General features: G+C 42.3%; 1 protein-coding gene across 1 annotated transcript in view; it reads right to left on the minus strand.

Annotated features, from left to right (window-relative positions):
• The window catches only part of Suclg2 (succinate-CoA ligase GDP-forming subunit beta), a 279,727-nt gene that overhangs the window by 137,877 nt on the left and 129,605 nt on the right, over window positions 1-12,245 (minus strand). The window lies entirely within an intron of this gene.

Consider the following 12,245-nt stretch of genomic DNA (forward strand, 5'->3'; position numbering starts at 1 on the left):
TCTTTAAAGGGGCAGGAAAAACAAAAACAGTAATGGTATAGGACTTCCACGTGGACTTAGTAAAAGCACTCCTAAATCAATTTTGAAAATAAAGACAATAAGGAACTTCAAAGATTATAAATAAAGAAGAGGAAGGAGGAGGAGGAGGAGGAAGAGGAAGAGGAGGAAGAGGAGGAGGAGGAGGAGGAGGAGGAGGAGGAGGAGGAGGAGGAGGAGGAGGAGGAGGAGGAGGAGAAGTAGCTTGTTTACTGAGGACAGTCAAATACACCCCAGGAGCGTAAGCATCTGGTATTCACACATACAGGAAAAGCCAAGCTCATGTTCCCTTGCTCTTCTGAGTGTGCTATAAGACACTAAATAAAGCCAGGGAGGCAGTATGAATTTTACTGTGTAATGACACTCCCATGTGGCATAGGATCTGACTGCCTGTCAGCCTTTGAGATGTCAGAGGAAGACTGGACTGGGTACAGAAAGGGCTTACAGTCAAGACACAAGGCTGCCTTTAATAACTGTATTCTTGGAAACCAATAGTTTTCTGAGCAGTTGTTCTATATATTGACAGGGAGAGCCAAGAAAGAAGGAAATGAATTAAAACTAAAAGCAAGCAATATTTTTTGTCATATATATATATATAGGCAAAATGAAAAAAATCTCCTGGGGGGAAAAGGGGTTTGGGAATATTTGTTTCTCAGCTCACACAAAGAGAGAATAAACTCTCTGTTCCTGACTTTTAGACCAGAGTTATAAACTCAAACATGTCTATAGGCCTGGCGGAGAAGTGGGGTGAGAGGTCACAGAGTGGTAAATGGGGCCTTTAGCAAGCAAGAGTTCCCTTTCCCTATTTGGTGGGGAGGGCCATGCTCCAAATCGAATGTGTTTAAAAACCAACCAGCACACATCTCAGGCCACAGCTGGCATTGTGTTTGTGTGCTGTCTTTATTTACGTTGGAGAACTAAATCATTTCCATTGGGCTGCCATGGTTTTCGGGTTCAGCACCTGAGGTTTGGAATCTTGATTCTAGGCCTGCCAGTCTTTTTCACTCAGCTAGGCTGTGTTAACCACAGGGCTCTGGGACTCAGTTTACCATGTCAGACAATCCTGAGGATTGTTTCAAGGATTAGCAGAGACAGAGCTGGGAGAGAGGTGGCTCAGTAGGTAAAGCGTTTGCTCTGTAAGCATGAGACCCAGGTTCTGATCCCCGGCACCCATATAAGCCAGGTGCAGCAGCACAAGCCTGTAACCAGTGCTGGGGAGGAAAGCCAGGAAAGTCCCTGGAGTGCAGCCGCCGGCCAGCCTTGCCGCATCAGTGAACAACAGTGAACGCCAGGCTCACTGAGACCTGTCTCCAAAAATAAGATGGAGAGTGACTGAGGAAGACACCTGGCATCAACCTCTGCTCCAGTCACATACACAAAATAAACGGATAAAAACGTAAAAATAACTACCATGCTTCACGTTGAGCTCTATCTGTAAGTCGTTGGCTACTTCAGCGCGGAGACTCATTGTCACCACCATTGTTGCTCAGTCAGGCAAAGGTTGAAGGCGAAAGACCACAAAGGTTTTACCATGGGAGCTGTAAAAAGACTGCACGCTCTGAAGCCACAGGGCCAGATAGTGACCAGTCAACCCATGCCGAGGCTGCAGCTGGAAGGCACGTTTGTGGCTTCCACAGCTGGACTCCCCATTGCTCCCATGAGCTTATCTTCCCATGGCCAAGGCTCAGCACCTTTTCAGAAGCAAGCGTGGTGCCTTCTTAGAACACAGCCCTCCCCACCTGTGACTCTTGCTTCTTCCCTCTATAAGAACCATCCCGCCAAGGTGAGTGAAAACAAACTATGCTCACTGTTCACTATCAGAACTCACCAGCAAAGTAACCAAGACAAATGAACTCACTGTCCATTCAGGCTACTGCGTGTAACAGCAGCACGTGCATGTGCAACGATACTGGAGTGAAAGAACCCTGGACTAACACGTCCAACTTAGGGTCTATGTGGCTCAGTAGGTGAGCAAGCCTGGGTCCCACCCTCAGTGCTATCAGACAACAAGCAAACAAAACTCCTGTAGAAGAGACACAAACAGGTGAAAGAAGATGCCTGCCTGAAAAGAGGTCATTGTAAAAGGGCACACTGGGCTACAGCAGTATGAAGAAGAAACACAATACAGTAGCTGCAATGCTGATCTCAATGGCTGGTACATTCATAAAACAAAGTATGATTATTCTCAGTGATTGTCCAAAAGATGGTACAGAGAAAGATGTTTCCTATTCGTCTTCTGAAGACCTCAAGTGGGAAAAGTACTTTTTGCTGTAGACTCAAAGGTTTAATTACAGTCACTTCAAATTCTTGAAGAGACTCGGGGCATTCTGCTTGCATCATCATCTACCATGCCCTTGTCGCCAGGAGAGAAATGCTTCCCCGCCTAGATTATCAGCTGCACAACTGGAAAGCCCGGCAACACCCACAGCTGGCCCCTGGTACGTGACACCCCAAAGGCTGATTAAACCACTTCTTGTCATTAACCACCAAGATCCAGAAAAGGCTGCAGCCTTGATGTGATTTGTCAATGAACCTGTCACTATCTGCCCTCATGTCAAAGGATTCTGGGCCTCCCTGGTGGTAAGCCAAGCAACCATTTTAGTAACTAAAGCCATGTTTGTTTTGTTTTGTGGTGCTGGGGATTGAACCCAGGAATTTAACCTTGCCCATGCTAAGGATGTGTTCTGCCACTGTGTCATACAGCCCCCCAAGTCAGTGCAAACAGAAAAGGGGGAAGGGGGGCCATTCACGCTGTTATCTCCTGCAACTTGTACTCCAGTCAAAAATGATCTCAGTAAAATAACTAAGAGAGGCCGGGTGGTGGTGGCACACACCTTTAATCCTAGCATTCGGGAGGCAGAGGCAGGCAGATCTCTGTGAGTTCGAGGCCAGCCTGGGCTACAGAGTGAGTTCAAGGACAGCCAGGGCTGTGACACAGAGAAACCCTGTCTTGAAAATCTACACACACACACACACAAAGGACTAAGTGCTAAGTCCAAGTGGGCAGCCTCCAGTACAGAAGTTTCCCTTCTTGACAGAGACTCAAGAAGTGGTCTCATCAACTAGTACTTACTTAAATGTACGAAAAGGGCACAAATTCTACTCGAAGGTTACCAGTTTCTTCCTTCAGTATGTACCAAGTTCATTCCACTTAATGTCACTGTTTTCATTTCATTTAAAGATCTGATTTCCCAAAACTAAAGCTCACACAAATCTGGTTTTTCTGAGTATGACCTCTTGCCCCGTATCAAACAGAATTAGAGAATAGCTCACACATACAGCTCAAGTTATCAAAGTAATTTTATTTAACCATAGCATAACAAGCCAAGAGTGGGGAAGCATGGTGGACTGTCTACAGAAACAGATCACATACACACATGAATAGCCATATTATTAGATTGCACTTGGCGTAAGTGTGCCATTTCTTGTTCCTAAATTTCATGTGCTCACTGTATTTTATTCCTTCACTGGTGAGTGTATGATCAAAATAAATCACTTTAGTATAATTCTTATATTTAGATGTAACAAAGCCATATCAGAGATAGTTCCTAAACCCACAGATAGATATAAAATTCTAAACTACCCTATAACCTTAGGGAACACTATGTGGAGTTGCTTAGGAAGCCCCATCCTATAGTGTTGCTTTACTCTGCTGGCTGCAAATGTTACCTTCTTCTTGACTGCAAGTGTTATTCTGATTATAATAAAGTTTTGTACCAAATTTACGGTCTCCCAAGTCTCATTCTGGACAATGAATGCTCTTGGAAGCACTGTTAAATAGAAATGAAAAGAGTTAAAATCATTAAGAAAAACATACTCAAATAAGACATGTTTTTACTAGGCAAGTTTTATAAAAATGGTTCACTTTGTACATCACAGACGACATTCTGAAAACATATTTATACAAAATAATGTTCATGAGACAAAGCTCACAACTACAATAAAAATGCTTGTAAGTAGGTCATGTGAAGAAGAAGACACTGTGATGACTCTTTCTGTATGCCCAATGGCATCCTTATTCTAACTTTACTTATGCCTGACACGGGCCATCAACATTGAGCCAACAGATTCTAGAATCAACCACTTCAACACTGTCCACACCACTTGACTGAATGAGACTGGATCCTTGGCCTCCCACCAAATTGCTACCCACTAGACTTGAACTACACATTACTGAAATAGCAAGTTTAACTATAAGTAAAAGATAGAAACAGGATGGTCTGTAAGACAGGTTTTGTTACAGCTGTAAATGTATAGTTGTTAGTGGATACACGATACAAAGTAATGGGCTTCACCATGATAGTGCAGATGTGTGATGCATTTTGATTATGTTCACTCCCTTTACTCCTATTCCTCCATCCCCTTCCTCTTCCCTTCTAGTTCCACATTATCTTCTTCCCCACAGATTCCACTTATGATAGAAAATATACGGCACCTGTCTTTCTAAGCCTGCCTCATTTGGTCTAACACAATCATCTCCATTTCTAGCCTCATTTGGTCTAACACAATCACCTCCATTTTAGCCATCTTCTCAGAAATTAAATGATTTTGTTCTTCTTTATGGTTAAATAATACTTACTCCACATGCACCATACATTTTCTTTATCCATTCGACAGATGGCACCTCGTCTGCCCTGTAGCTTGGCTGTTATGATTAGTGCCAGGACAAACACGGGCATGAAGCTATCTCTGTGGTTCCCTGACTTCATTTCTAGGATAGGGATTGTGAGATTCAAATAGGAAGTTGTTTGGGGTGAACTTTCAGAAATATTTTTTATTAATAATAGGACTTTTATGTAACTTTTAAATCTAAAATTTTATACTGGGTGTGATAACCAATTTATTAGACATCATAAAAAGCAATCCCTTCACTCAGATGTTATGGGAGGAGGGCATGATAAAAACTAGTTTGAGCAACTTATTGATCATAAAGAAGGTCGTAATATGCTAACACAAAACATGCTTATGTTTTCAAGGAAATAATTTTCATTTTGGTCCCTACAAAGCTCCTGAAATTGGTTTCTTAAATCATTGTTTTCTCATGCTGATATAGTTTAATATACGTATGTATTTATTACTATGCTATAGACCTCTCCAAATTATTGTGGTAAACTCATCTACTCTTCTGCACTTAGCTCTGACATTATTTATTGCTTGCATAACCATTAATACCTTGCTGATAATAAAAAAATGTAACACTAAATAAAAATCACCTCTAAAAAGACTCCATTCAGTGTAATATCTTACAAGCCTAGAAAAGATAAAATGTTGCTCCTTTATATGGATTAATACTAGTAATCTCAGGTTTGTTAAAAGTAAACCAAACAATGTTATTTCAAGAGAAAAGTTTAAGGATATAATCTCCTAACATAAAGTCCCAGATCCCTGTGACTTCACTGACCCACCCAAGGCTTATCTGAGACTATGTAACATTGTCAGGCTACAGACTTGAGGCCACCAAACTTCCCCACACAAAGCATGAAGATGCTTGAAGAGAGAGCATTAGCTCTTTAGAAGAAACATGAATCTTATGCAAATTACAGGACAGATCAAGCGTCTCATGACATACATCAGTAGAAAACACAACTGATGACATTCAAGACCTTGGCAGGGACCAGAAGCACTCATGGAAGAAAGAAATCATTAACACCTACAGCATTTCCATCATATTTTAGGTACATTTTAAAGAAGAAAAGTAAGACTAAAAACAGCCCCTACCCCAAGCCACCCTCCCACAACAGCAACTGACAACTCTTTATATATCATTAAGTGCTGATATCCTTAATCCCATCTACAGCCTCTTCCAAGCTCTTTCTCTTTGTCTCCCAGCATGATTTGGGACAGTCTGCATGATGCATGCCCTACAAGAATTTTCCAGGATACCTGTCCAAAAGCTACAGACAATCCTCCAAAAGGGGAGGCCCCGTCCTTCTATAAAGAGCTCAACTTATACAAACTGGTGTTTAAAAATTAGCACTGTTGGTTATACTTGCATCTGAAGTTCCCAATCGTTTACTCAGATTTTCTATTTCCAACATTCCCTCTGTTTGTGTCTTCTTCATAGGCAGTGGGACCGGGTCCTGTGCTCATTGCATGAGTTGGCTGTTTGAAACCTGGGGCCTATGCAGGGTCTCTTGGCTCGGCCTGGGAGGAGGGGACTGGACCTGCCTGGATTGAGTCTACCAGGTTGATCTCGGTCCTCGGGGGAGGCTTTGCCCTGGAGGAGGTGGGAATATGGGGTAGGCTGGGGTAAAGGGGAGGGGGGCCGGAGGGGGGAGAACAAAGGAATCCGTGGTTGATATGTAGAACTGAATTGTTTTGTAAAATAAAATAAAATTAAATTTAAAAAAATAAATAAAATAAAAGTGAAAAAAAATTAGCACTGACTTCAGGACATGGCCAAGTCTTATGAAACAGATGCCACCTCCCCATTGAAAGCTCTTCAGTGATGCCACACCAGCAGGGTCTACAGATAGGGGCTGGGGAGGAGAGGCCTAAGCCTCACCTAATGAAGCCACTCTCTTGCTCTGCATAGTTCTTGCCTCACATCTCCAGTGTAGAGTCTCTAACTTAACGGTCCACAGAGCATGAAGCAGGGGAAGATTGCCTTACCAGCCCCCAAAAATGACTGAAGAAGGTGTATGGCCTGGAATGGGCATTCTAAGGCCATTCATTCACGAACACCATGTTCTATGCACCGTGGTATCACAACCACAGATGCATAAGTCACTTTCTAGTTGCTGCAACAAAACACCTAATAATACAAGGGTTTATTTCAGCTCACAATTTGAGGCTACAGTCCATCGTGGTGAGGGAGGCATAGTGGCAGGATTGGGAAACAGCTGCTCACACTGCATCCACAGTCAATAAGCAGAGATGATTGCTGGTACTCAACTAGCTTCCTCCTTTTTACTCAGTCCATGTAATTGTGCCATAGACATCCCAGAAGTTTGTGTCTCCTAGGTGATTCTAGAACTTGTCAAGTTGACAGTAATTAAAGATCACAGCTCTATCCCTTTTCAGCTTAGCACCAATAGCATCATTAGGGATCCCAGGAATAAGATTTGTATTAAATACATTCAGTGTCTCCATTAAACTCCTAAAACAGCCCAACTGAAGTTGAGTTTCCCAGAGTCACGCAGCTAACCAGCAGTGGATAATCTCTACATAACAAAGACCACTCAGATTGTGCCTGAACTCACTCCCACAGAATCTCATGTTAGGGACTCCACCCTGACCCCAACAACACTTCATTCCAAATTTCTAATCACACAGAAGGCTGAACTGCTACTGCGAGATATCTACATCCTCACCAGCGAGGTTCTACAGTGGTCCACTGATGTGAGAATATCTACATCCTCACCAGTAAGGTTCTACAGTGGTCCACTTCCATGGTATTTGCTTCAGGACACATCTCTCCATCTCTAATGGCACGTTTTTTCTCATACATCTTTTTAAGTAAACTAAAAAATTAGGACAGTTGCCCTTAAACCCTTCAACAAGACATTAGTTACCAAAGTTCAATATCTGTTTAGTTTCTTTTTGAAGAGCGGTGACATTTAAATACAAATTTAAATAAAAAATTAAAATGCAACTCCCAGTTCTGAGGTGTTACCATTCAATGCCATGCTGTGAGCTTACACTCTTACCAATCTGAGGTGTTACCATTCAATGCCATACTGTGAGCCGACACCCTTACCAAGAAGGGTATTGCTATTCCTGAGAACTCATCATGAGGGTAGCCTTAGGATCAAGTATTTAAAAAGGGGGCTAGTGTGGTACTTGCCACAAAAGCCTGTAGACTTGAATTTGGTCCCCTGGAATCCATGTAAAGGTAGAAGGAGAGAACTCCACATGTGCTCCCTAACACAATAATACTAAACTTAAAAATTTTAAATATATATATTTAACTTAATTATTAATTTTATTAATATATAATAATAATTATTAATATTACATATTAAATATATAAAATGAATAGCAGTGGCAATCTTGCTCAGTAGTTCATATAATCTAAGCACTTGGGAGTTGGAGGCAAGAAGATCAGGAGTTCAAAGTCATCTTTGGCCTTAGAGTAAATTCCAGATCAGGGTGGACTACATGAGATTTTGTCTTGAAGGAGAGAAGGAAATGGGAGGGAAGAAGGGAGGAGATATGAGGGCAAACGGGGAGGGAGGGAGTGAACAATAGCAGTAACAGTGCCAGGAATCTTAACCCTCTTCTTGAGCTGTGCTGTCATGAAAACATAAAAACCTTACCTTAGTACAAAACTCAATGCCTCATGACTGACCTAATGTAGGTACCTAATAGGAACTCATGAACACAGGGGTGTCTCCTTGACACAACTTCTCAACAGAATCCTGCTTGAAACTTAAGCCAGTCACAGTCAATGACAGACAAAATACTACTTCAAGAAGTATAGAAAGACAGAAAGGAGGGAAAGGAGGGAGGAAGGGAGGGAGGGAGAGAAAGAGAGAAAGAGAGAGGGGCAGGGAAGAGAGAGAGAGAGAGAGAGAGAGAGAGAGAGAGAGAGAGAGAGAGAGAGAGAGAGAACTATGAACACATACTACGTTTACAATATGGGGGGCATCAAGTGCTTTACATGTGACCTTTTCTGGCAGTGATGTTCTGCAAACTTGCTGGAATCTGTCACTGAGAGCTGCTCGAAGTGTTTCCTTGAGTCTTGTCTACCCAGGTATTCGCACATGCTATTCCACTTTGAATGAGGAAGGAATTCTCCTGGGGACACTTGTTCAGAAAAGTTGGAACAACGCCTACAGCTATGGCCTGATGCGTATGTGACGGGTGAAGAAATGACTGTATGCAAAAGTTCTTCTGTGCCCTCAATGTCACTGTCACCTGCCTGAAGCGTAAGCTAACTCAGGACTCCAGACTTTCTATAACCTACAGGTTTTTGAAAGAAAACTACCAGACAGTATTTAGAAGATAAAAGTCAAAGAATATTTGCATTACAAACTAGACTGCATTACTGTCTCACAAACTTTAGAAGAAACTGTTGTAAATAAGGCAGAAAGCTCAAATGATGGAAAGCACACAGCAGCAGCAGGTACCTGGTGTTCAAGTCACTTTTACTTTTTCTTTACAGTTTTGATATGACTTGCATTCTAATGACTATTTAAAGTCAGAGAAAAAGCTTTTCAGATTTAAATGGAAGCTGGAGAGAAGAAAAGGTGTGCTATTGTCCCAGTCACAGACCATCAAACACAGATACATCTGTGCACATATGTATACTGAGGATAAGTGTTAGCTCTAGTTAGTGGCAGAAGGTAGCCATTACACACACACACCGCACCCTACCCCCACACCACCACCACACACAGTGAATATCTGCTGCAGATCCATAAATAAAGGAGAAATGGTAATTTAACAATTATCCACTAGACCAAATCTGGTACCTGAGAAGTAGAGAGACACCATCCAGCCATTCTGGGCTTAGTACTACCCTTCATGTCACAGGAAGTGTGGAGGAAAGCAGAAACAAGAATAAAATGTTACTGCTTTGCAGCTAGCCTACTGGTTCAAGGCCAAGGCCAGTCCTTGGTCCAGGTAAAATGTATCTACACTGGTAAAAATCAGCTGATCTCATGCAGGGAATGTGAGGCTATGCCTTTGTGAGCACCTTGCCTGAAGCCATCTGACTCTGTATGCCTGACAAAAAGGAGTAGCATGCCCTCTTGAGATGGTGTCCAATATCAACAGCCAAAGTACCAAGCAGAAGTCATAAACTGTCTCCTGTGTCCACCTATTTCCATCCCTCTTATGGCCCTTCTGGGTAGAAATGGCCTGGAAAGGACAGAGTGCAATGCAAATGTTCTTGGCCATGGGACCCAGAGCTTTGGGTCAGTTTAGGAAGCAGTCGAGTGACTCTGGCCAGGAATCTGAGCCTGGATTTTAGAATCTACAAAATGAAGTTGATCCATATGGCACTTATAACCAGAGGTGCTACAAGTTATTATATGTGGGGGAATGCATGAGCAGTATTTCCCACAATGTTTATAGTGACTCTGGCTTATCTTTCATATCATTTAAATGGCAGATGATAGTAATAATGATGAACATACCATTCACTAGAAATTTTTATAATAAATCAATCTACAATTAGATTATGTAATAATAAGCTGATTTTTGCAAGTGTTAAGAATATGTAGGATACCTATGTGCTGCATTTCCTTCTGTCATTCAAAATTGACAGAAAATCAGAGCTGATAAGCATATGCATTCTCATAAAGTTGGGAACAGAGCTGCCTCCAAGAGCAGGCTGAATGTCAGACATTCTGCACTGCCTAACACTACCGCCCAAGGAGACTGACCCTTGACTACCTCTGGATGGAGACAAGATTCTCCTGTCACAAACACAGAGTATGTTTCCATTTATGCTAGATACTCTGCTTAATTTCAGGCCTGTGTGTCTCCTTCCTGCCTGTCAGTTTCCATTCCGGTACCTATGGCCATCATCTAGCACCCATGGCCTTGGCCCATGTGCCATGTGTGCTGGCAGAGAACACGTCCCTCCATTCCATCTGGAACTTTTCCACTATGGTTCTCATGAGCAGGTTGAAGCTTGCATCAGTGCAGAATTTCTTCCAACAACACTGGGGCTGGGAGGGCTCCAGGCCTGTAGTGGCCTGAAGGGAAAAGACCATGGGCAGGGCAGCGAACTAGATGCTGGCACTTGCTGGCATTTAGTACAGCCAAGTTAGTAAAGCTGGCTATCTGTCCTTCTGTGTCAGCACGGCTGGCTTGTTACATATCACACCACACAATCAACACTGACTGACCACTTATCAAGAGCCGTTCTAAAGATTCCACATCAATCCTCTGTAGTAGATACTGTTCCTTGAGATCAGGACATCAAAACTCAAAGAAATACTGTAACTTATAAAAGACCAGGGAACTGTAAATTCCTGAACAGAGGACACTTCTTCAAAACAATGGAACAATTGGAGAAAAGATATGCCATTGTGAGTACTGCAGCAATAAGCATGGATGTGCAAGTATCTCTGTGGTGTGTTGACTTAGAGCCCTACGGTAGTATAGCTGGGTCATGTGGGGGAATTTCCATACTCTACAATAGCTATACCAGTTTATACTTCCATCCTCTTCCCTCACATCTGCATCTGCATTTGCTCCTTTTCTCGACAACAATCATACTGAATAAACTCAGATGGAATCTCATAGTAGTTTTAATGTACATTTCCTCAATGGCTAAGGATGTTGAACATTCTTTAATTCCTTACTGGCCATTTATATTCCTTCCTTTGAGAACAGATTATTTAGTTCTATAGCCCATTTACTGATGGACTTGCTTAAATGGATAAGGAAAATGTAATATACACAATAGAATTTTGTTCAGTTATCAAGAAAAAAAAAAGGAATGAAAGGAGGTCATTGTAAGCAAAGTAAGTCAGACTCAGAAAGGCAAATATCGTATGTTTTATCTCATAAGCACAGTGTAGAGTTGTACAGATATATGGATAGTTGGAGGGAAAATAGGCAGACAGACAGACAAAGATAGACATAGGACAAGAACGTAGAAAGAGATTAACAACAAGGGAGGGAAGGAGGAGGCTTAGAGGAATGTCAAGGGGAAACAAGTGAGTACTGGGATGTATGTGCTAAGAGAGGACTGTTTGAGGGTGGGGGCATTAAAAACTAGAATGCTGTACATGAATGAGGATGCCAAGATGCAAACTATTACTCTGTAGGCAAACTAAAGGAAAAGAAGATGACAACATACAGATCAATAATATCAACCACAAAATCTCTCTCATTTTGAGCCCCACACAAGACTGCACCCAACCCTCAGGCATGGGATCCCCAAATATGAACAATTCAAGGGCAGCCTATTCCCTTTACTATCTACACTGCTGTACTGGTTAGTTTTAACTGTCAACTTGAGACATCTAGAATGACTTGAGAGAATGGCAGTGAGGGCTTGTTCAGATCCGGTTTGCCTGTGGGCATGTCTGTGGCTGATTATCTTGATTACACTGGGATGAGAAAGCCTGCCCACTGGCACCATTCCCAGGGAATGGGCTCCTGACAGTGTAAGCAGACAAAGTGTGGTACTTTCTGCTCCTGAATGCCACACTCTGGCTCCCTTCGACGCCCTGCTATGAAGGACTGCAACTGGGAACTGAGAGCAAAAATAAACCCTTTTGGGTATCTTATCTAAGCAATGGGTAAAG

The sequence above is a fragment of the Peromyscus californicus genome, unplaced genomic scaffold (assembly GCF_007827085.1).
Source record: "Peromyscus californicus insignis strain IS unplaced genomic scaffold, ASM782708v3 Scaffold_6__1_contigs__length_162567912, whole genome shotgun sequence".
NCBI classification, from domain to species: Eukaryota; Metazoa; Chordata; class Mammalia; order Rodentia; family Cricetidae; genus Peromyscus; species Peromyscus californicus.